Here is a 26,158-nt window from a genome sequence, read left to right on the forward strand (position 1 = left end):
CCCCCCAGGACTGTTTGATGCTGGTTTAGTATTATACAGTTCATTCTAGTTTTCCCTCCTCTTGACTTATTTGTAATTTCTTCCTATGACAAATTTTCTGAGGTATCTTTGAACATATTGATGTCAGGTCAGCAAAATAGCTCACTCAGATAGTGTACTGCTTTGTATGTACACAATTCCCTATCTATCTATCTATCTATCTATCTATCTATCTATCTATCATCTGAAAATGTCATCCCAGAGTAATGAAGTCCCTGAGATGGCCAAACAATGCAGATGTCTGGAACCTTAGTCAACAACAATTAAGTTAGATGCATCTATATGTTGTAAATAATGGCCAAGAAAGAATAAATATATAAGTTGTAGGGGGGAATAAAATGAAAACATTTTACCCCTAGTTCAGAAAGCAAAGAAACAGTGTTGTTAAAAGTACAAAAATATAAAAGCTTGCCCTTCCTTCTGATATTTCTCACTCATATTATTACAATATTTTCTACTTACTACTAAATGTCATTCTGCTTCACTGCTGGTAGGAAGTTAAATTGGTGCAGTCCATTTGGAAGACTTTATGGAGAGTCCTTCAACAAATAAAAATGGAATTACCTTGTGATCCAACAATGCCACTCTTGGGCACCTATCCAGTAGACATTCAAACACTAATTAGAAGGGACATATTCACCCCTATGTTGATAGCTAAAATACTTACAATAGCCAAAGAATGGAAGCAGTCTAAATGTTCATCAACAGATGGTTAGCTAAGAAGTTATGGAATATATACCCCATGGAATATTACTCTACAATAAAAAAGGATATTGTATCTTTTTGGGACAAAAATAGATGGAACTGGAAAGATGAAAAACAACTACTGGATGTTTTCACTCATATGTGTAATCTAGAGAAATTAAGCACATAAACTTTACAAAAAAAGAAAAAAGAAAAAACCCAGAAGTAAACAAAGTGTCTCTAAGATACTGTGAGAATTATGGCGGCTATCATTGGGAGGGTGGGGGAGGGTACCAGAATTTTGATGGTGGGTATGGCGTGGAACTATACCTTGTAATCTTACAATCTTTTAAACAGCTATTAATCACAAATGAAAAATTTCCTGAAAAATAGTTAAAACAATGTTATTTGTAGTAAAGAAAAAGTGAACATTTAGACTCACAAAGGGGTCTATTTTGTTGTTCCTGATAGAGATAGCCGGTAACAATGAAGAGAGTGATTTATTCAAGGTCTAGGCCCATCATGTTTGTTTGGGAATCTCAGGACTCCCTGAATACGGCCCCAGCTGGTGGGGTGGCCTGATAGTGACTAAAGAGTCATCATTAAAGTATGCCAGTCTCTTGCCCTTACTCAGCTTTTTCAGTCCTTGCTTTGATAGGTTAGCTTTGGAGTGAGTGAGGGAAGTATAATAGGAAGTAGGTAAGGAGGGTATCTAAGTCTAAGTAGACACTTTCATTATGAATCTTATACTGACTCACTGCAGACTATTGTGTACTTTTGCTTTCAGGTATATATTTTGCCCTAATTTATGGATACATGTGAACATATGCTTTATCTCATAGGACCTGGTCTATATCTAGGCTTTGGAACTTTGTTAGGAAGTGAACCATCTGGGATGGAATTAGAGAATTTTCTATAAATAATTTACTGATGTGATGGTACCAAGTCAACACACACAAGAAAAACAGCACATGGGATTATGTATGTGAACTATAATGTATTATGTATGTGAACATAACCCCAAATACATATATGTGTGTGCATATGTATATATATATGTGTGTGTGTACATATATATACATATATATGTCATGAAGTAACCATTGGAAAACAAACTTTAAAATATATATGTGTGTTACAGTTCTGCAAACAAATGAAAACCTGGGGCGTCAATATAACAAAATTTGTACAGATTTTGTATGCTACAAACCATACAACACTGATAAAATAAATTTTAAAAGTCTGAATACACATGGAAACAAATTATATCCATGTTCTTTATAGAAAAAAGTATTAAAAAGATCATTCTTCCCAAATTGATCTCTAGATTGAATGTAATTTTAACCAAAATCATATTGTTTTTATATTTTCAGATTACCAGATTGTAAACTTCGTCCAAAAAGCAAAGAAACTAAAATGAAATGAGTCTGTAAAAGAATAAACTTTCAGCAATACATCATCTTATTTTGAGACATTTTAAATTGACAATAATCAAGACAGTGTGATATTGGCAAAAAGGGAGGAAACAGATCAATGAAATATAACAGGATTCAGAAATAGACTCTATATGTATATGTATTGATTTTTGACAAAGGTGCAAAATCAATTCACTAGAGAGAAGATAGCCTTTTCAACAAATAGTACTAAAAAGAATTTTATATTCACATGCAAAAATAAAACCTTGACCAAAACTTCACATCTTATACACAAATTAAGATGGATAATTGATATAAATGTAAACTATAAAATTTGGGGGCAAAAAATTTTCATGACCTTGGATTAGGTAACTCTCCTTAGGTATGACACCTAAAGCATGATTTATTTAAAATAAGTTGATAAGTTAGTCTTCATCAAAATTTACAAGTTCTTCTCTGCAAAATACAGTACGAAGACTAGGCAAGCTAAAGACTGGGAGAGAATATTTTCAAGCCACAATCTGAAAAATGACTTGTATCTGCAACATATAAAAACTTGCAAAAGTGATGCACCTAGTTTAGTGCACACATTTATCAGGCACAAGGAAGGACCCAGGGTCAAACCTCCAATCCCCACCTGCAGGAGGGAGGAACTTCATTACCAGTGAACCAGTGCTTCAGGTGTAGGTGTCTCTTCCCTGCCTCTCCCCCCTTCAATTACTCACTGTCCTATAATATAAAATAGAAAAAAAAAAAAGAAATGATGACTGTTTGGAGCCATGATTCATTATGCAGGCACTGAGTCCCAGCAATAACCCTGGTCGCAATAAGAAAAAAAAAAAGTGGAGGGATCAGGCAGCGGTACACCTTATAGAATGCACATTATCATGCTTAAAGACGCAGGTTCAAGACCCCATACCCATCTACATGGGGAAGCTTCATGAGTGGGAAACAGTACTTACTGCAGGGATATGTGGATAGAAAATAAGCACAGGAAATATTTTCAATTTAACTAGATTTTCAGGGGATGCAAATAAACCCCTGATGAGGCAGCACTGCAGTTTTGTTTGTAGTTGGTGTCATAAGTATTTGATAGGTTGGAACAGAGGACGTATGGAACAGAGCCTAAAATATTAGCCACCCAGCTCTTCACAGCTGCATCTAAATGCACATCCATCCATGGTGTTCTGAACACATCTCACTACAAAGTTTAGTCTGCACTTTGTGTCTGCCTTTCAAATTACCATAAAGAGGGGCCCACACACATGCCTGCCTGTTAGATTCCAGAGGAACTCTTGCCAGTGCCACACAACAAAGAAATGGAGCAGCTGGACCTCTTTCCCCCACTTACATCATATTGTAAATAACCCTTACTCTGTAAGACTGAAGTTGAAATTATTTCTTCCTTAAGTCTTCCTTGACCACTCTCACTCCAATCCCAATGCTGGAAAAAAAAAAAAAACAACCTTACTTCATTTCCACAATACATTTTTCATGTTTTTGTTGCTTTTTGACAACAGTGCTTTGTAACTAGCTCTTTGCTAGTCCTCCTCTCTACTTAGTCTGTAAGCTCCTTAAGAAGATGAAGACTATTACCAGGGTCTGGCACACAATAAGGTGTGTGCTGTATTCAGTGAGCTCTCTCCTGGCCCTTCACTTACATCTTAGTCCTAGCTAGCTTTTTGGTCTACCATTATGAGGCCATGATAGGATTCCTGATGTTAGTAAGGGGGGTTTAGAAAGAAGAAACCCCCCATGGGATAAAATGCACTATTATAATTAAGTTAAGAGAAAGAAAGAAAGAGAGAGAGAGAGGGAGATAGAGAGAGAGAGAGAGAGAGAGAGAGAAAGGGAGGAAGGAAGGAAAGAAGGAAGGAAGGAAGGAAGGGAGGAAGGAAGGAAGGAAGGAAGGAAGGAAGGAAGGAAGGAAGGAGGAAGAAGAAGAAAACTTGGGGCCTAGCAGTGTCATACTCGGTTGAGCACTCACATCACCATGATTTAAGACCCAGGTTCAAGCCCCCAGTCCCCACCTGCAGGGTGGGGGGAGCTTTAGAAGTACTGAAGCAGTGCTACAGGTGTGTCTGGCTTTCTTCATCTCCCTCTCTTCCTCTCAGTTTCTTTTTGTACTATCAAGAAAAAAAAGGAAAAATAAACATCTCAGAAATAACCCTTGTGGCAAAAATAAAAAGGAAGGAAGAACATTAATTTTCAGTGGGATAAGTAGCACTCAGTGTAAGTAAGAGAGAGCTGGTCATCTGAATTGAGCCCAAATAAGACACACTTGCCCAAATTGTCGACTTTCTGGACTGCATGATACAGCAAGAGTCATCAGGTGGTTAAAGAAAAGACTTTGAGACTCGTCAGGACTAGAGGAGTTCATTATGTACTTGTCTTCAGGAGAAGAGATACTCTCAAATTCCCTTTTGACTAAGGTAAAATAAAACAGAATTAGAATACAAAAAATACCCCAAATGCTATTTATTCTGATTTAGCAGTTAGTATAACATGTTATCATGTCTTCCATCTCATTTCCATTTTAACTTCACTTTTTTAAAATCACAGATGAATCGCTTAGCTTCATTACTTTCATTAGACATAATGATCTGTGTGAACATCAGGGTCACAAGCCCAGGTACTTTTTGGGACATTCAGGGTGTTATCTTCTCCAGCTTCATAATATGAAGCATCATGTATGTATGGATAAGTTCAGCCTCTTTGCACCTTGTTAACACCAATTAAAACAGATAGTAATGAACAGAAACAACATCTTCAATTTTATGGTACAAAATAATTCAACATCAGACAGTAACCAGAGGCTAAACCAAAGTAGACCACATGAGTCTAAAATAATCCCTCGTGTTCAAGGAATTTAAACCATTCCTCATTTACAATAAAGGTTTCCTATTTGACAGGATAAGACTGAACAAAGTCCTTCCAAATCAGTCCACAATTTCTTGAGACTTTAAGGAAAATAGAAAGATTTAAAGGTTTCTGCTTGGTATTAAAATCATTTGTCAGACACTGCACACATACTAAGATGACAATCAGTAACAAGAATAAAGGTTTCTATCTTGTTTCCACAGTGCATTTTTCTTAAGATTTCTCTAATCAACAGTGTCCTACATCTGAAATTCCAAGCTCAACTCGTGTCTAAGCAGTGTCACATGAAAAAAATCATAAAATTACTAGTGTGTTGTCAGGTGATTAAATTTACATAATGATTCTGGATTTGATTAAACATCAGAACTTGCTCCTCTTTGCCTATAAAAACATTCCATGTTTGTGCCATACATACCTCACTGTTTCACACTTCAGCCACAGAAGCTCCAGCTATCTTAGCAGAAAGGACTGAAATCCTACCGCAGGAACCCAGCATGCAAGTAATGCCTGGAAGCTTCTTCAGCAGGGTGGTCTGGACCCAGCCAAACAATTTGAAGAATAAATATCAGAAAACTGTGAAAAAGACAGCCATTGTGTCCATCCAGAGAAAGACTACATGACAGACTCAAAAGCAGAATTCTCTACATTACTGAACATGAAATGAATTCTTAGAATTTCATCCAAATATTCCTCAACACATAGGATTCCTTGATTTCATTTTTCAGGTGGTGCAATTCCTAACCAAGCCACAACACCTAGATATAGACCAGGGCCCATGAGATAGGGCACATGTGCACATGTATCCATAAGTTGGAGGAAAATATATACCTTAAAGCAAAAGTACACAATAAAGAGATTCAAGAAGTGCAACAGGCAAGTAGAAAAACCTAAAAAAAAAAGATACCATAAAGTACTTAATCAATTAGTTTCTACTTAGACCTAGATACCCTCCTCACCTACTTCCTATTTCACTTCCCTCAATAACTCCAAGGCTAACCTTTTCAGACAAAGCAAGGACTATAAAAGCTGGATAAGGAGAAGAGATGAGCAAACTTTAATAATGGTTCTTTTGGTCACTAGTGGACTCTATCTGGGGCCCTAGTTAGGGAACCCTGGGATTCCCACATAGATATGATGGGCCTAGACCTCTAACAGATCCCTCTCTCCACTGTCACTGGTCAGTTCCATCAGGAACAACATAGTGGACCCTCTTGTGGGCCTACACAGGATTTTGCCCTCAATGTGGATCAGCAGTGGTAAGTACTGCCCCATTCTCCAAAGGGAGGTTGGGTCAACATACTCTACCACTTAAAGAAGATGAGTCCTGCAATGAGTGCAGCCTAGAATGTTCCTAGCTATGACCACACAATGTGAGCTCAGACCTACAGGGATGCAGAGGTTACACAGGCTCCTGTGCTAAATATGGGCCTCAATAAAATTGATGGGGTTTACAGTTAACAATATTTATATATGTTCCCCATATTTGGGAGCCACATTCTTTTCTGACTCAACTTTCTATCCTATTTCCAACTCTGACATCATCTCCCCAGACAATACATTTAGCCCACCTGCATGTTAGTTGTTGGGCTCAGACAAAAATCCCACCTGCAGACCTGTTTTACCGCCTGTGAAGCGAACCCCCTGCAGGTGGAGGGCCGGGGCTTGGGATCCTTGCGCCAGTCCTTGTGCTTTGCGCCATGTGCGCTTAACCCACTGCACTACCGCTGGACTCCTATGTCTCTTTTAGAGCTATCTGATAACCTAGTACAAAACTTATTCTTGGGTGAATTTTTTTCTCTTATCTTTCTTTGTTTCTTTCTTTCTTTCTTTCTTTCTTTTCGTATTGCTGGGGCTCGGTGCCCGCACTATAAATCCACTGCTGCTGGAGGCCATTTTTTTTCCATTTTATTGTTACTGTTGTTACTCTTGCTGTCATTCTTATTGTTGTTGTTATTGCTGTTGTTATTATAGGGCAGGACAGAGAGAAATTGAGAGACTAGGAGAGACAAAGAGGGGGAGAGAAAGATAAGACACCTGCAGATCTGCTTCACCACCTGTGAAGGGACCCCCCTGCAGGTGGGGAGCCAGGACATCCAACCCAGTTCCTTTCCCCGGTCTTTACTCTTGGGACCATGTGCACTTAACCTGCTGTACTACTGCCCTACCCACCTGTGGATTTTTTTTTCCTATCTGAAACTTCGATTACATTCTGCCAGTACTTTCTAGCCAATAGAGTTTCTGTAGAGAAATCAATTTATAGTCTTATGGGATCTCCTTTATAAGTGACCTTTTGATCTTCTCTATTTGATTTTGTAATTACCTCCCTGATCACTGCTATTTTAACTAGCATGTGATTAGGTGAGCATAGATTGGAATTCATTCATTCAGTGTGTGTGTGTGTTAAATTAAGTTTGATTTTTATTAGTGATTTAATATTGATTTACAGAATTATAAAATTAGAGGAGTATAGTTCCATATTGCATCCACCATCGAAGTTCAGTCCCCCTATCCCAGCCCCCCCCCCCCAGTGATAGCCGCCATAGTTCTCAGAAAGTATTAGAGATAGTTTGGCTGCTGTTTCTGCTTCTCCCTCTACTTTTCCTTCTTTTTCTGCATGTTCATATGTTTCAGTTCTCTCTATTCCACATATGAGTGAAACCATCCTATAGTCAAACTTCTACCTTGACTGAGGAGCAAGAAGCGTCATGAGACACCATATACCAACATGAGAAAATGACACATAGGCTTTCCTTTGGTCATCACATAAGGAGTTAGAAGTTTGCAACTCAACAATTTCTTATTCAGTTCTAGTACTAAAGGCTTTGATTTGTGAATTGGTGGTGGTGGTGGTGGTGGTGGTGGGAGAGAGCATAATGGTTATGCAAAGAGTTTCTCATGCCTGAGGCTCAGAAGTTCCAGATCCAATCCCCCACACCACCATACATAAGCTAGAGCTGAGCAGTGCTTTGGGGGAAGAAAAGTAAATGAAAATTTGTGATTTCATATTTGATACCGTCTTGAGCATGATGAAAAATGTACTTGCACCCCTCTTTATTCTTTCTTTATTTCACCTTCAGGGTAATTGCTGAAGCTAAGTTCTGGCATTATGAATCCATTGCTCCTGGCAAACAGTTTTTTTTTTTTTCTATTTTATTTAACAGGACTGGGAAAAATTGAGAGAGGAGGGGGAGCGAGAGAGGGAGAAAGACAAACACCAGCATACCTGCTTCACCACTCAAGACATTCCCCTCTGCAGGTGGGGTGCTGTGAGCTCGAACTGGGATACTTGTACTTAGTACTATGTGTGCTTAACTGCTTGCACCACTACCTAGCTCCTGGATTTATTTTTCTTCGAGCCCTCCAAGTCTCCTGCATCAGGGAGTCTAGCTCCTTCTTTAATGTGTGAATTTTTTATTTTTCAAATATGATCTATCCCTTTATCTCTCTCCTCTCCTTCTTGAGCCCCTATAACATGAATGCTGTTCCTCTTGATATTGCCCCATAGCTCTCTCATATTATTTTGTTTGGGCTCCCTTTTATTTTTTCTTTCTTCTTCTTTTTTTAATAAGTAGCTTTTCATGTTTTATCTTCTTGGTCTCTACCTTGATCTTTGGTATCTATATTTTTTCAGGTGTTTTACATTTTTTTTAAGCTCAGTAACTGTACTCTTCGCTGTTATAAGTTACTCTAAAAATTTATTCATTATTCCTTTAAATTTGTGCAGCCTTCTTTTTACTTATTTATCTATTTATTCCCTTTTATTGCCCTTGTTGTTTTATTTTATTGTTGTAGTTATTATTGTTGTTGTTATTAATGTCATTGTTGTTGGATAGGACAAAGAGAAATGGAGAGAGGAGGGGAAGACAGATAGGAGGAGAGAAATATAGACACCTGCAGACCTGCTTCACCACCTGTGAAGTGACTCCCCTGCAGGTGGGGAGCTGGGGGCTCGAACCGGGATCCTTACACCAGTCCTTGCACTTTGTGCCATGTGCGCTTAACCCACTGTGCTACCTCCCAGCTCCCTGCAACCTTCTTTTATAATTAGTTTCAATTCAATGAGCATCCCTAGGGTCATAGCTTTGAGATCTTCATCAGGTTGATATAGCTCTATTGAATTTGGAGTTTTCTTCAAGCTACTGTCTTGATTCAACACTGCTGATTATTTACTTTGATTAGGTTTGATTCTTCATGAGGAAAAAGGCCAGAAGTCTGTTTAGGGGTAAGTTACAGTACCCACTAGGCACTAGGCAGCCTCAGAGGCAGAAGATCTGACAAGAACAAGGCAGGCTAGACAGGGTAACTGAACTGGGTGTGGGCTAACTGGGTAAAGGCTAAACAGGGTGCAAGGATCTGGGCACCAGCTATAGATACAGCTGGGCCCATAGCAGGTGGCCATGGCAGAAGTGGTCTTTACAATTGGCAGCAGTAGAAGTGGCCAGAGTCAAATAAGCCAGAGTTGACAGTGACGATTGTCCAGAAGGACAGATGGCTGTGGGAGCGAGGTCCTAGCTAGGTGATATGAAACCCCATGGAGAGCAGATTTTTACCGTTGCTGTGAATCTTTCTGTTATCACTCTCTGGTTTCTATGTTTTATTCTTTTGTTTTTTGTTCACCTAAGCTCTATGCTAGTTTTTCCATGAATTTTATATGTTTTGTTGTGGTGTTGACAGTGAAAGAAAACAAGGGCTGCTAGGCTACTGCCATCCTGACCAGAAGTCCTAAAATTACTGTTAATTAAAAAGATTTTACTCATTGAAAAAAATAAAACTACCACTTTTTTTTAAAAGCAAGCTGGTAACTAGAAGAAGAAATTTGTACATCATATATTCAACAGGGGAAATGATATTCAAAATATATAATGAAATCTTACAACAGCAATAATGCAAACACCACAGTAAAAAAAAAAGTGGGTGAAAGATCCAAATAGATGGTTTTCCAAAGAGAGCATACAGATATGACCCACAAACACATGAAAAAGTGCTCAATATTGCTTACTATTAGTGAAATACAAATTAATACCACAGTAAGCTATTGCCTCACTCCTGTGAGAATGGCCAACATAAAGAATATTGAAAACAGGTGCTGCTGAGTATGTGGAGAAAAAGGAACTCTGGTGCCCTTTCGGTGAGAATACACACTGGTATTGCCACTATGGAGAACAGTGTGGAGAGTCCTTCAACAAATAAAAATAAAAATACCTTATGATGCAGCAATACCACTCTTTGGCTTTTATCCAGAGAACATGAAAACACTGGTTTGAAAGACTATCTGCACGCCTATGATCACAAATGCACTATTCAAAGTAGCCCAAATATGGAAACAACCTAAATGCCCATTGATGAATGACTAAGTAGAGAAGCTATGTGATACTCAATGGCAGTTTACTCTGCAGTTTGAAAATACAATATGTATCCTTCAGGACAAAATAAATGGAACTGATGTAGATATTCCTTAAGTGAAGTAAGTGGTGAAAGACAACTACCAATCATGTGTGAAATATAGATAATTAAAGCACATATAGCCTTGTAATCTTATAATTTTATAAACCATTTTTAAATCATGAATAGAAATAGTATTAATATAAATTAATTTCAGTTTTAAAAATCAATGGCGTGCTCAATGGAATAGTAACTGACCATTAGAAAATATGGAACAAAATGGATGGAATAGGAAGTGATGATGCTAAGTTGTTGGGGGCTGGGCCCACTGTCTGGGAAGTCTAGGCCATTGTTTCCATGAGAGTCTGGGCAAGTAGGCCTCAGACCCTGCCCCCTCCGGACTGAGATATGGCAGGTCCCTCCTGACCTCTGGATTTATAATGGTTGGACCTCTAGACATGGGCACTTTTCCAAACATGTCACTCCTCCCCCCTTTTTAAACAAAAGCCGTGAATTACTGTGTATGGCTAACTTGAAAACCGCCAGCAAACATCCTGATTGCTCAGCTGCCTCCCCCCCAACACATACACCCTAAGTGCCTGCAACTTACCTCCAGAAAAATATACATTGTGAAGCTTGTGATCAAACCCTGTATGGTAACCTTTTACTCATGATCAAATAGTCTGTAGGTCAAAATGTGACTATGCATTGTGTTGCTCTGTGTTTGGGTTATTGATTACCTTAACTTCCCCCGCCCCCCCCCCCCCCAGCAATGGGTATATCTGCTTGCCTTTTTTCCCCACAAAACGAGATGCCCCTCTGAGGCCTCTTTCGTAGCTGGTTGAGTCTGGCGTGTCTTCTTCCTCTCTGCATACGTTGCCCCCAACATGCAGAGTCACCCCAGGGCTCCCAGGGGGCTCCTCTGACCCTTTGCTGCCAGTAGCCAAGAAAGCAGAGAACCCAGAGCGACAACCCGCACTAAATGAAGTAAGTCATAAAGTGAAAGACACAAGATTTTTTCATTCATATGAACAATATAAATAACCACAGCAAACTAACTTGAAAAACAAAACAAAACTGACACTTAAAAATTTTTTATTATGTTTATTTATTGGATAGAGACTGCCAGAAATTAAAAAGAAGAGGGGGGAGAGAGAGAGGGAGAGATAGAGGGAGAGGGAGAGGGAGAGAGAGAGAGAGAGAGAGAGAGAGAGAGAGACCTACAGCCCTGCTTCACCACTTGTAAAGCTTTCCTCCTGCAAATGGGGACCAGGGGTTTGAACCCAATTCCTCGCACATTGTAATATGTATGCTCAACCACCAATTGTGTGCCACCAATTGGCTCCAAAAACTGACTCTTAAGCTCAGTGAAAACTTCAAATATTGGAAGGAGCAGAAGTAGGGATAAATAGAGGCATGTCTTTGGATTGATGGCACCAGAACTCTGGTGATGGCTGTAGTGAATCTTGTACACATACAGAAGTGGAAAGCCATACTCCTAAATGACATAGCATTGTAAATCAACTATATATATATATATATATATTTTTTAACCAGAGTACTGATCAGCTCTGGCTTATGGTAGAGCAAGGGACTGAACATGGGACTTTGGAGCCTTAGGCATGAGAGACTCTTTGCATAACCATTATGCTATCTACCCCTGCCCTCAACTTCAAACAAACAATTAGTAAAAATTGTGTCCTGAGACTCATTTGCCTCTAGACCAAGCCATTGGGAAGGGACCAAGCCCTTGCTCAGAAAGGGAAAGAAGGGTCACTACTTTTGAACAAAACATTGAGAAAAGAGACTGCCACAGAGTTATTTACACTGCTCATTCTCTGGATCCAAACTGCTTCAGTGAGAAAAAAAACCAAGCACATCTCTGCCTTGAGTGATTTCAGCTGGTTGTTCCATACACCCTCAGCTTTACTAGCAGGTGAAACTAGAGTTTTGACTGGGCAACTACAGGAAACTAGACTAAAGCTCTTTTTATTGCTCAGTATTCTCTACAACCATCCCTTTCACAGTATCCCACCATTTAACTAGAGGACCTATGACTCACCTAGGTCTACCTACAGTGCATTTGAACTTCACTTAGGGAGGAGTTGACATGGGTCTCAGGTCAATGCATTATCATTGAATTGTAAAGAGTTCACTACAATTTTGGCAAGAAGGTTGCTTCAGCAACCTGAAACAGTACTTTAGCATATGTCTGACCAATAGTACTTACAAAACAACCTTTTTAAAAATGCCATTATTGGGCTATTTTTAAAGTGTGCAACAATTTGAATATAGACAAGACCAGTTGCCAACACAAAGTAAAGGCTATAAACTAGTGGATTTACATTTTCTAAGCATCTGTTATAGCCCTTAAAATATGTGTGAGTACAATAAATAAATAGTTTTAAAGGACACAAGATGTCTTTTAGTGTTTCAGAAAAATCTCATTACTTACTAATTTTTATGAGAGTAATTTGGAAGGTCAAAACTGAAATGCATTTTTCTGAAAATGTTTTTCTTTATCACACTGGTTTGCTAGGGGAGAGTTGTTGTGAGTCATGGAGTTGCCTTTCCCATTTTTCTTTACAGAAAGCATTCCCCAGGGAACTTGGAATTAAACTCATAAATTTAATTTCAATATCTGGTAAGCTGTGAGGACAATTATTAAGGCAGTCATTTATGAGTACCTAGGGGAAACCCAAGTGATAAACAGTAGTGAATATGGATTCTCCATACCAAACCAAGCTAATTCTTGCTCATGTTAGAATGACAAGGTGAATGGTGAATGAGGACAGAAAAAAGTTAACCTATCTTAGAGAGAGAAGACTCTGATCTAATTCCATCTGATACTCTTACAAGGGATGCCAGAAAGATGTGGACCAACAATGGTAGGGACTGCCCCACTCTCCGAAGGGAGGCTAGGACAACATACTCTGCTGTTTGAGGAAGATGGGACCAGAAATAAGTGCAGCCTAGAATGTTACTAGCTATGACCACAGAATGTGAGCTCAGACCTACAGGGATGCAGAGGTTACAAAGGCTCTTGTGCTGAATATAGGTCCCAGATCCAATTGATGGAGTTTATAATTAACAGTATTTATATGCTTTTCCCATATTTGGGAGCTACTTTCTTACCAGATCCAGTCCTATTTCCAACTATGACACCATCTCACCAGACAATACCTTTAGCCCACCTGAGCTGTTGGGATCAAGCAAAAATTAGTAAAGTCATGGGCCCCTTAGAATAAACCTAAAATAGACTTCCTAGCTTTTTCTGTAATGAAGACCTCAAACCTCATCTGCTATAGTCTTACCTATAGATTCATGGTTATGAAACAATTTGTTCTGTTTTATATCTTAATGCTTTTCAGCTACCAAGTTGAAGATACTACCATGATGCCAACCTGACTTCCCTGGGCAGATGACCTTACCAATATGTCCTGGAACCCCACCTCTCCAGATCCCTGCCCCACTAGGGAAAGATAGAAACAGGCTGGGAGTATGGATTGACCTGCCAACACCCATGTCCAGTGGGGAAGCAATTAAAGAAGCCAGATCTTCCACCTTCTGCATCTCATAATGATCCTGGATCCACACTCCCAGAGGGATAAAGAATAGGAAAGCTGGGAGTCGGGCTGTAGCGCAGCACGTTAAGCGCAGGTGGCGCAAAACACAAGGACCGGCATAAGGATCCCGGTTCAAACCCCGGCTCCCCACCTGCAGGGGAGTCGCTTCACAGGTGGTGAAGCAGGTCTGCAGGTGTCTATCTTTCTCTCCTCCTCTCTGTCTTCCCCTCCTCTCTCCATTTCTCTCTGTCCTATCCAACAACAACAACAATAATAACTACAACAATAAAACAACAAGGGCAACAAAAGGGAATAAATAAATAAAATAAATATTAAAAAAAAAGAATAGGAAAGCTTCCAATGCAGTGGAGGGAATACAGAACTCTAGTGGTGGGAATTGCATGGAATTGTACCCCTTTTGTCCTATCATCTTCTTGATCATTATTAAATCAACAAAAAATAAAAATAAAAGGAATGTCAGAAAGAGACAATAAATAGTAAAAAAAAAAAAAAAAAAAAGAAAAGAAAGAAAGAAACCTGATGGAACACTCAAAACTGGTCTGGTATAAGTTCAAAGTGAGTGGAACTGGTGACAGAATACTATCAATTTCAAATACAATACCACCCAGATCATGAATAATCACTGTCCCGTTTTATCAACTTGGATTGTACTTTTAGAAAACATAATCAAAGAACAGATAGTTACATACACAATTGGGAATAGAAATAAATTCAATGCATCTTGATATGTTGGAGCTATTTAAATCAACCCCATGCGGCATGTTTCTTAAAGTCAATTATTTCTCACTTAGAAAATTTTCATCAAATGAAGATGAATGTTAAGGGAATGGCATCTGTCTGTATAAAGAGATCACAGAGAAAAAACCAGAGGCAGTGATGATAGGGGAGCTATTCGTTCCTTCATGATTTGGGAAGAGTAGTAATTCAAAACTTCCTTTGGCTTAAGCTCTGATTAGAGTCTTCACAAACTGGACTGGATCCATCTCTCCAGTTCCAAAATACTGCTCTCCAACCTACCACACTGACTACCACTACCTGGGCTTTCATACCTGTAGAATATGGGGTTCCTCCACTTTAACTATATATCTTCCACCTCAATATGTTGCTGTAACAACCTCATCAGTCTTTAAGTACAAATTCAAAACTTCTTTCAAATACAGTATTTTGGGTGGGGGTAGGGAGCATAACAGTTATGCAAAGAGAATCTAATACCTGAGACTCCAAAGCCCCAGATTCAATCCCCTATACCACCACAAATCAGAGCTTAGCAGTGCTCCTGGTAAAAAATTAAAAAAATAAATAAAGTTTCCAGATTCACTGACTAAATTTCATTTTTTTCACTCTGTCAATATTCTCACAACACTTTCTTTAAATTTCTTTATACATCTTTATTATTGCTCTTTTTGTATTAAAATTAGCAATGTACATGTTGACTTACCTATTAGACTCTGAACTCCTGGTGAATGATAGCCAGATCCTACTCATTCTTTAGCTTTTTCTCATCAGGATTTCAACAAATATTTGCTGAGATGAATTGGATTAGAACTGTAAGAAACAGACCAACTAGATATTAGTACTGAGAAAGTTCTTTAATTCCAGGACAATTGCTATTGGTTTGGTCTTTCATGTTCCAGAGTTTTAGGCTCCCCCACCCCTACCAAGTATTTCACATAAAATAAAGCCTGATGTACAGAAATAAATAAATGCTCTTCTAACCATTCAATTTCTACCAGACAATGAAAAAATAAAAGGCAATTGCAAGACATCAGGAATGACCTTGCTTTTGGATACTGAGAGGTTTCAGAGATGGTGGGCTCTGTGAGTGGGTCACGGCCACAAACTGACTCTGGCTTCCCAAAGTATGAAAGGAAAACAGTTGTAGAATCCAGATTGGAGGCCACCCAAAGGAGAAAAATGGGATTGAAAGTATCTCCTAGTTACCATGCACTTCCTCTTAGATGTCTCAATTCAGTCAAGTCTGAATTCACAGAGGCAGCACTCACACCGCAGGCGGCATTGTCAAGAGAACGGATCTGGACAACAAAAGACTGCTTTCCTCCTTGTACATATTGGTGTTTGGGGTCAACGTTTGGGTTGTTAGTCTGCACCTCTGGTGAAGAATAATTAAAAGAAAAATGTTCAGTAGTTGCTGCCTGTGCCTGAGGTCTTTATAACTTCAGCATTACACAGGAAGGGCTGCAGGGCTTCCTCATGTGGGAATTCCTTCCAACTTGAATTAGAAGCAGGAAACATCTTCCCACCCAAGATTCCTGCCATGGCTTAGCTTTGAAGAAAATGCAGTTCCAGCAGGAGAGAACTCACTACCACCCTATTGTCCAGAGCCTGGCAGGCAACACAGTGGGAGTGGTTACTGGGACTTGTCCTGATCAACTCCCAGGCTCACATAAAGGATAAAGCTGCTAAAGAACCTGGACTGGAGTTGGTGTACTGCACCAAAGCAAATGACTCTGGGGTGGGAGTGGGGGATACAGGTCCTGGAACAGGATGGCAGAGGATCTAGTGGGGGTTGTATTGTTGTGTGGAAAACTGAGAAATGTTATGCACGTACAAACTATTGTATTTACTGTCAACTATAAAACATTAATCCCCCAATAAAGGGAAAAAAAGAATAAGGAGCAGTTCGAGCCTCCAGCTCCCCACTTGCAGGGGAGTCACTTCACAGGTGATGAAGCAGGTCTGCAAGTGTCTATCTTTCTCTCCCCCTCCTCTCTCCATTTCTCTCTGTCCTATCTAACAACGATGACATCAATAACAACAACAATAATAACTACACAACAATAAAAACAAGGGCAACAAAAAGAGAAAATTGTTGCTGAGGAATTATTCTGATGCAGTCTCTGCCCCCAGGTTTTACCACGCCCTGCGAAATCCTAGCAGTGCCCCCTTCAACCAATCCTGGCCCCACACATCACCCCTGGTTGTCACCCAATAAAAAGCCCCCTCACCCCCCTCTCTCTGGGCTCTCAGCTCCCCCTCTCTCAGATCTCGCGCCCTTCTCTCGACCCATGGTCAGGTAGTGGAGACGGCCATTGTCGGCTGACTCCACGTGGCCTGAGCCACCCCCCATCCTATAATAAAGATTTGTGTACCCCCTTGCTCTGGACTTCCTCTCTCTTCTCCGAGGTGCAGCCCGACACCTGACCGCTACAACAGAAAATAAATAAAATAAAAATAAAAATAAATAAATAAAAATAATTTTTTAAAAGAATAAGGAAGCTATCAAGGGAGGTGACTGGAGGTGATATGGAGCTCTGATGGTGGGCACTGTGTAGAAATGCACCCCTCTTATCCTATAGTTTTCTCAGTATTTCCATTTTATAAATATTTTTTAAATAAAAGGGTAAAACTGCTGATTGTTGACTTTTAGCCAAGAAACGTTTGTAGAGGGAGAAAGTACATGCATTCCTTAAGAAGGCAGCTTCCCAAGGTTCAGCAAGTGATATAGTGGGTAAAATTCTGGACTTTCAAGCATGAGGTCCCGAGTTCAATCCCTGGCAGCACATGTAACAGAGTGATGCTCTACTTCTTTCTCTCCTCTCCTATCTCAAATTAAGTAAGTAAGTAAATGAGTGCTCCACTTTGGGCTCAAATTCTAATTCTTCCACCTGCTATCTGTATGATTTTGGGCAGTGTCTGACATCTCTATGCCTTAGCAACTGTTTGGGAAAGACATTGCACTGGCCACAACATTGAAAGATGGTGACTGCTCAATGAAGGGTGAGCTAGGGTCAGAGTCTGAGGGAGTAGACATAGATTAGGGAAGAATGAACACTAGTGTGGTCTGAGTGCATCCAGATAAGCAAGAACTTCCCAGTCATGAAGCCAGACCAGTAACTGCAGGCTGACGCTGCAGAAGAAACAAATTTAATAAAGAAGAAAAAAGAAATTGTCACCAAGTGGCAACTAGATCTGAGCACTACATGGGGAGCCACCTTGAGAGTGGCTAGTGGCTCAGGCAGACACGTGGCAATTGGGAAAGAAATCCAATCATGCTGATGTTGATTTTTCTGCAGCCTCTGGAAACCACTGGAGCCTATCAAGTGCCAGAATGCACACTGGGCAATGTCCCCAAGCAGCAGGGAAAAGGAAAATAAAACTGATGGTAGTGAATAAACACTGTGTTTACAAATTAAAAGAAAGAAAGAAAGAAATCAGCCTTTTTTTACTGCTTTTTTTTTTTTTTTAACCAGAGCACTGCTCAGCTCTGGTTTATGGTGGTGCAGGGGATTGAATCTGGACTTTGGAGCCTCAGGAATAAGAGTCTCTTTGCATAACCATTATGCTATGTACCCCTGTCCTGTTTACTGCTTTCTACAGAAAACAGATCAAAACTCTGAGGTTTCACAGCTTCGTCTTGGATGGAGCTTGAAGAAATCATGTGAAGTGAGATTAGCCAGAAAGAGAAGGGTGAATATGGGATGGTCTCCCTCATGTACAGAAGTAAAAATAAACAAACAAATAAATAAATACAGATGGAGAAACACAAAGCAGAACTTGAACTAGGTTTTGTGTATTGCATCAAAGTAAAGGACTCTCTGTGTGTATATGTGTATGTGTGTGTCTGTTTTAGGCCCTGGTACACAATGGCAGAAGAGCACCTAAGCTGGGGGTGAAAGTGTTTTGCAGAAAACTGAAATAACTTACCCATATATCAACAAATATATTTATATTTAACCACTCATACTCCAAATTTAAAACAGTCAAAAAAACCTGAGTCTTTCCCACAGCCCTGTTCTGAGTGGGCAGTCTCAGAGGGAGTTGCTCAGCAGGATGGTGCCTGCTTCCCTAGAGAGCATGGCAAGGTCTACATGGAGGTTGATCCTCAATGAAGCATATAGCATGCTCCAACCAGCACTGTTCAAGATAGTACATGCATGCATCAATGAATACAGGTATGTTTATCTATGCTGAGATGTCTTCTGGAAGGGCCAGCTCAATATAACAGCTCACTTGAATAGTGCACTGCTTTCCCATGTGCAGGACCTAGGTTCGAGCTCGGCTCCTACCACATTGAAGGAAGCTTCTGTGATGTGGTCTCTTGCTCTCTATCTAAAAAAGAAAAGGTTTCTGGAAGGACACACAGGACCTTGCGATTCGGAACTTTCATCTAAGGACATGACGGATCTCTTTCTTTTGGTAACTTTCTATAACTCTACGTGATGATGTCTTACTTTTAGAATTCCAAAAGGGAGACCACCAATGCCAGAGAAGACAGAACTGAAGGCTCAAATCTGCTTCATCAAATGTTTGAATATGTGGATAGAAAGCACTCACTTGCCCCCATCAGCTGTTATATGAAAAAAGAGAAAAATATATAAAAAGGAAAAGAAATAAAATTATGTGGGGGGAGTGCTCAGAACCAAGCTGGAATAGTCTATTTTTTAAAAAAAAAATTTATATATTTATAAAAAGAAAACACTCGGGCCAGGTTGTGGTGCACCTGGATGAGCGCACATGTTACAGTACTCAAGGACCCAGGTTCGAGCCCCTGATCCCACCTGCAAGGGGAAAGCTTCACTAGTAGTGAAGCAGGGCTGCAGGTGTCTCTCTGTCTCTCTCCCTCTTTGTCACGCCCTTACCTCTCCATTTCTGGCTGTCTCTATCTAATAAATAAAAAAGGAAAAAATGACAAAAACCATAAGATAAGAGGCATAAAACACCATACATTTCCCATCACCAGAACTCCATATCCCATCCCATCCCCTGATAGCTTTCCTATTCTTTATCTCTCTGGGAGTATGGGCCAAGGGACATTGTGGGATGAAGAAAGTGGAAGGTCTGGCTTCTGGAATTGCTTCCCTGCTGAACATGGGCATTAATACTCCTAGCTTGTCTCTCTCCCTAGTGGGGTGGGGCTCTGGGGAAATGGGGCTCCAGGACACATTGGTGGGGTCATCTGCCCAGGGAAGTCCAGTTGGCATCATGGTAGCATCTGGAGCCTGGTGGTTGAAAGAAGAGTTAGCATATAAAGCCAAACAAATTGTTGACTAATCATGAACCGAAAGGCAACCTAAAATATTGCAGATGAAGAGTTGGGGGTCTCCGTTTTGTAGATAGTTAGTAGGCCTACTTTAGCTATATTCCAAAGGGCCCATAACTATACTAGTTTTTTTTTTCTAATGGGGTTTACATTCAACAATATTTATACAGCTTTCCCATATTTGGGAGCTACTCTCTTCCCTAATCCAGCTTTCCGGTCCTTTTTCTAGCCATGTTATCATCTCCCCAGGCAATAACTTGGGCCTACATGCATATCAGATGTCAGGCTCAGGCTCAGGAAAAAAAAAAAAAAACTAGTAAAGTCATGGGCCCTTTGGAATATAACTAAAATAGGAAGTCTACTTTTTGAACTGTAAAATGAGGAACATTTTTTTAATGAGTCGCAAACTAAATTACAAATAACGTTAAGAGCAAGAACACTCAAGGACAAGGGGTGGGAGAGACAAAATAATAAGAAAAAAAACTCTGTCTTTTAACATTTGCATTACAAAAGCCCAAGGTACACACAGCAACAAATACACCCACTCCCACTTTAAAATAACCTATAACCTGAAATATAATTGTTCATCCTTCTTTTAAAGAAATATTTTTCTCCAATGCCCCTCACTCCCAGCACTAAATGTGTCAGCATCCTCAAAATAATGTCTAAAACTCTGATTTCCACTCCTATGTTTGGCCTTCAGAGGAATATAGGGGCAGATATTCCTGGTATCTGAAGAACTAAGGATCTTTTTTAAAAAGTAAGAAAAATTCAGTCTTTCACTTTCTTCATAAAACCTCAAAGGACATATAATCCCTGTCCCAGAGATTCCCAAAGGAAGGGACAGACTAGGGGACCAGGAGCAGTTGTTTCTACTGCAGTCCCACCAGAATTGAGTCTTGTGTTTCCCAAACAGGTGAGATGAATCACTAAAGCTAAGGTATAAACTGGTTAGATTTTTTTTTAATCCAATTCCTTAAAGCAAAAGCCCTTTTCTCTGTCTCTGTTTTTGTCAGTGTTCAAAAGTTCCAACTTAGCTCTCTTGCTATCAGCTGACACATAGAGGCTGTGGGAGACTTAGGGTCTCTTTCATCTCAAATGCAGGAAGTAATAATTGTGGGGCACTTGGGATGGCAAATTCTAGATGAGGGGAGGGGAAAGATTCTTTTTTTAATACCAGCCCTCCTCAGCTGATTAAAAAGAGATAGAGAGGGTGGTGGAGGCTGACTTAAGTGCATCTAACACTGAAGTTCCCTTTTGCTTTCATCTACTTCTTCCCTCCACCACCCCCCCTCCCGTAACCCCAGACTCATCTGGCTAAGAAGGGAAGATAAATGGCTAAGGAAAGCCAGGCAAGATCAGAGGACAAATAGCCCAGGTTTAAACCAGATCGGACCCCTGCTGGGGGTCTGGCTTCTGTAATCGCTTCTCCACTGGACATGGGCATTGGCAGGTTGAACAATATTCCCAGCCTATTTCTATCTTTTTAGTGGGACAGGGCAATGGGGAGGCAGGGTTTCAGGATACATTGGTGAGGTTGTCTGCCCATTCCTGGGAAGTCAGGTTGGCATCAAGTTAGCATCTGCAACTTGGTGTCTGAAAAAGCATGACGATATAAAGCAGAATAGATATAACGTATCTTGTTTAATAATCAGGAATCTAAATGTAAGGCTATAGCAGATGAGATTTGCGGGTCTCCATTTTGGAAAAGGCCAGTAGATCTATTTTAGGCATATTCCAAAGGGCCCATGACTTTACTAATTTTTGTCTGAGCCCAACAACTAACATGCAGGTGGGCTAAAGGTATTGTCTGGGGAGATGGTGTCAGAGTTGGAAATCGGACTAGAAAGTTGAATCAGGGAAGAAAGTAGCTCCCAAATATGGTGAAAGTATATAAATATTGTTAACTGTAAACCCCGTCAATTTGACCTTAGGCCCATATTCAGCACAAGAGTCTGTGTAACTAACCTCTGCATCCCTGTAGGTCTGAGCTCGCATTCTGTAGTCACAGGTAGGAACATTCTAGGCTGCACTCATTGCAGGACTTGTCTTCCTCATGTTCCAATTTCCCTTCAGAGAATAAGACAGTCCTACCAGAATAGTTTTGACTACCGTAGTAGAGCAAAAGTAGAAAGAAAGTCATACAGGGAAAATTGTGCTAACTACTTTCCCCACCACAGAGGTGCTCGTTGGCCAGGACTCCATGTTCTTTGCAAATGCTATCTGCAGGTCTGTGAGTGCCAGAAACAGAAGGTTCTGTGAGGAGCAGATCAAAGCTGTGTTGTGCTCCAAACAGAGAAGGGGCTGAACAGAGGTTAATGTCCTCTTCACAGGTAGGAAAGATGCTTTTTCCTTGAGGATGCCTCTTTGCAAGGAGCACAGGGATTCTGTGGAAAATGCAGTTGAACACGCCATATTGATAATGAAATGTGTTATTTGCAGAATGCTCTTTCCCAAACATGACAGTTTATTATGAAATGTTATTCCACAAACAAAAGTAGCAATTAAAGCTAGGAAAGTGTGCTAGGTCACCCACTCTTTCAAGGAAAGTCAAATGCAGGCTCTCTCCTGCCATATAAATGCAAACACTTTCACTGATGTCTTTTTTACAGTGACAAACTGTCTTGTTCACAGTGACAAACCTTGCATGAAAAATACAGGCAGGAAAAGGTAATACACCTTGATGCTAATGTGATGACAAGATGTTAACATTTTTAGCTTCTTCTTTCTAATTAATCATTGATGTGGCAAGATAAAAAAAAATCAGAGTACAGTGCTCTATCAGGAGTAGTGCTAGGGATCAAACCTGGGACCTCAAACATGCAAGTGTGAGGCGGACGTGATAACCACTACACTACGGAAACAACTAATATATGTACCTGAAAGCAGAAGTACACTAGAGTTTGCAGTGAGTACCCCCCAAAAAAAACTTCCTCTCCACTATTCCAACCTTTGGGTCCATGATTGCTCAACAATTTGTGTGGCTTTGTACATTAACTCTCTTTTTAGCCACCAGGTTCCAGATGCCATCAGGATGCCAGCCAGGCTTCCCTGGACTGAAGAACCCACCAATATGTCCTGGAGCTCCGCTTCCCCAGAGACTCACCCGACTAGGGAAAGAGAGAGGCAGACTGGGAGTATGGACCAACCAGTCAACACCCATGTTCAGTGGGGAAGCAATTACAGAAGCCAGACCTTCCACCTTCTGCAACCCACAATGACCCTGGGTCCATGCTCCCAGAGGGATAGAGAATGGGAAAGCTATCAGGGAGGGGATGGGATTGGGTGGCAGGAATTGTGAGGAGTTGTACCCCTCCTATCCTACGGTTTTGTTAATGTCTCCTTTCTTAAATAAAAAAAATTAAAAAATAAAAAAACATGCAAGTGATGTACTCTGCTCTCCTAATCCAACTCCATGGACACCATTTTCAATAATTTACAGCTTTGTTGGAAATAGAATGGAAGGAGCCCTATGTGCTGAACTTGATAAAAAATACATATATGGTCAGCCCACATCTTTAACCTTGGGAGAACTATGGTGGGTACAACTAGAGGTGGCTGGGGACACAGAACTTTGGTGGTGGGAGTGGTGTGGACCGATACCCCTATTATCTTATAATCTTGTAAATCACTAATTAAAATATATATTAAAGAAAACACACATGTGCTATTTGGTGCAGTGGTAGGAATTCTCCAGATTCCTTAACAAATACGGCAGGAATAGAAAAAGCTGATGTCATAGCAAGTGTATGTGTGTCTTTATTGTTAGAAGGGCAGACATTCTGGCCAAGGTGGGCAGGTGGCTGGACAGAGGGCAGAAGCTTGCTGGCCACCCCAGGAGTCCACAGTAAAGCTAATTTGCTCTTCAATGAAACCTATTTCTTCTGATCTTTTTTCAATTTTGTGATTTATCAGCGAGGGCACTTACAAATCCGTTTTCTATTTATTTCACTTTACTTTTCAACCTCTTCTATCTTCTTTCCTTTCTATTCAGCTGAGAGAAACTGAATGCTTTCTAACGTTGGGGCAATTACTCACCAAATGACCCACCAGAGAAAGTACAATGGGAATCCAGTATTCCCTTTATCAAACAATCTCTCCCTTCCCTCCTCGATTCTCCTGCTTATATTGTCTGGAGCTTTGAATGCTAGATCTGGCTGTGCCACCATATAGCTGTGAGCCTGGGGAAGGGGTGCTTCCTCTTGGGTTCTCTCTCTTCTGTATAATGAGGAGCCAGAGCAAAGGGAAGCCGGCATTGTGACAACACTTGCTCTGTTAAGTCTGTGCAGGAGAACCCTCAGATCCTTCTGGAGTCCATGACTGATCGGATGGAAATCTCAACCCTCTCTATCTCATCCTTGCTTCCAAGGAGAGGATGCTCCTGTGTTGGAGGGTGGGGTGAGGGAGAAGACACCTTCCTTCCGATAGGAAGCTGAAGGCCTTCCATTCTGGCTCTGGATCCTCTTACAGTCTGAATCCACAGAGGCCATGCCAATCAACCTCCACAGCGTATCAGAAACTCATTCAGGAGACAGGGCAGAGACTCCATACTCCCTGAGTGACTGAAAACGTTCATGTAAGAAGCCACAGGGTGTCTTTATTTTGTTTGTTTGAACTTATCTCTGATATCTCCATTCATTCCCTCTTCAATGAGGTTGTGCTTCTTTTTTTTTTTTTTTTTTTTTTTGTAAACAGTGGTTGGGGGACTAGTTCAGAGGGAGAACACATTCCTTACATGTATGAGATATCAGATTCGATCCCAGGCACCACACATGGTGGAATATTATGCTATAGTCTCTCTCTCATTAAATTAATTCATTAGATAGACAATGCTCCTGGTCATTACTAAAGCTTCATGGCTTCAGGCTAACTTTTTCAGAGAGAGAAGAGACAGAAACAGAGACACAGAGAGAAAAAGGGACCACAGCCCTGAAATTTCCTCCAATGTGCTAGAAGCCAGCTTGGAACCTGGGTTGCACACATGCCAAAGCAGTGCACTATCCAGGTGAGCTGTTTTTCTGGTCCTTAACATATAAATTTCAGAAGCACAGACAACTCACTCCAGACGCTGTACAGTCCTGCATCCGCCCCTGTGCCAAGTTACATTGCCAACTTCAGGGTCTATTCCAACAAGAGCTTCCTAGAGAGGCAGAAAACAAAAGATAGTGTGTGTGTGTGTGTGTGTGTGTGTGTGTGTGTGTGTGTACAGATGTTGACATATGCAATCATTTATGACACATATGCAGACTTCTACACAAACAGAAAGGTGTATTTTTAGGGACTGGATCTTGCAATTGTAGGGGCTGGCAAGTCTGAAATCCATGGCACTGGACAAAGAGCGAATGATTCAGCTAAGAACTGATGATGCAGTCCTAAGTGCAGATCTGTGGGCCAGACCAGGTCAGGCAGAGAGTCTGGAAATTCAGGCAGGGCTCTCTATGTTACAGGACTGAAGCCAAAGTCCTGTCTTTTAGGGGGAAGAGAACCTCAATCTTTGATCTTAAAATCTGCAATTAACTTCAGAGCAGTTGGCTCGCCTTATAGTCCAATTGACATAAATGTCAATCACATCTGACAAGATACCTTCACAGCAACAACTAGACTAATGCTCCACTAAACTAGACACCATAGCCCAGATAGACTGGCCTAGAAAATTCAGTACCAGAGTGTCCAATCATGGCCTTCCTCTGCTGTTCACCAAGGCCACTGAGCAGTCTCGTTGGAACTGGCCCAGACTCCTTTGCCTGGCCCCGGAGTTTGCCAGCTCTGATATAAGGACAGACCCTCTCTTTTGGTTTGCTCTGCTTCTACCCTGTAAGCTGCTTCCTAAATAGCTTCAGTTCATATGCTAGACCAACAACAGCAGGCACACAGAAGGGGAGGAGGAGGGGTTGGAGGAGGAGCAGAGGGAGAAGGAAGAGAAAGAAGAGGAGGAGGAAGAGGAGGAGGAGGAGGAGGAGGAGGAGGAAGAGGAGAAATCATTAGTAGCCCCTGCATTCTCATTCAGGAAATTCCTCTGGACTCAGGAAATTCCTTTCCTTCAAGATTCTCCATGCATTGCTCTGCTGGCTCCCTGAAGCACTTAGCTTTTTGTCCTGCTTCTCTCTAGTCTCATTGGCTCCATGTCAGACCATGAGCCTGAGTTCTGACCTAATACTCTCACAGTACAC

At 40.7% G+C, this 26,158-nt stretch overlaps 1 long non-coding RNA gene across 2 annotated transcripts in view; it reads right to left on the bottom strand.

The window, feature by feature from the left end:
• The window catches only part of LOC132535930 (uncharacterized), an 81,244-nt gene that overhangs the window by 11,393 nt on the left and 43,693 nt on the right, over nt 1-26,158 (bottom strand). The window contains exons 3-5 of one of the 2 annotated variants that reach the window (XR_009547646.1): nt 25,049-25,128; nt 15,929-16,097; nt 15,426-15,532 (exon numbers count right to left, since the gene is read on the bottom strand). This is a non-coding gene — a long non-coding RNA (uncharacterized LOC132535930). The remainder of the gene's footprint in view (nt 1-15,425; nt 15,533-15,928; nt 16,098-25,048; nt 25,129-26,158) is intronic. The other variant, XR_009547647.1, reaches the window with a different exon arrangement.

This window comes from Erinaceus europaeus, chromosome X (genome assembly GCF_950295315.1).
Source record: "Erinaceus europaeus chromosome X, mEriEur2.1, whole genome shotgun sequence".
Taxonomy (NCBI): Eukaryota; Metazoa; Chordata; class Mammalia; order Eulipotyphla; family Erinaceidae; genus Erinaceus; species Erinaceus europaeus.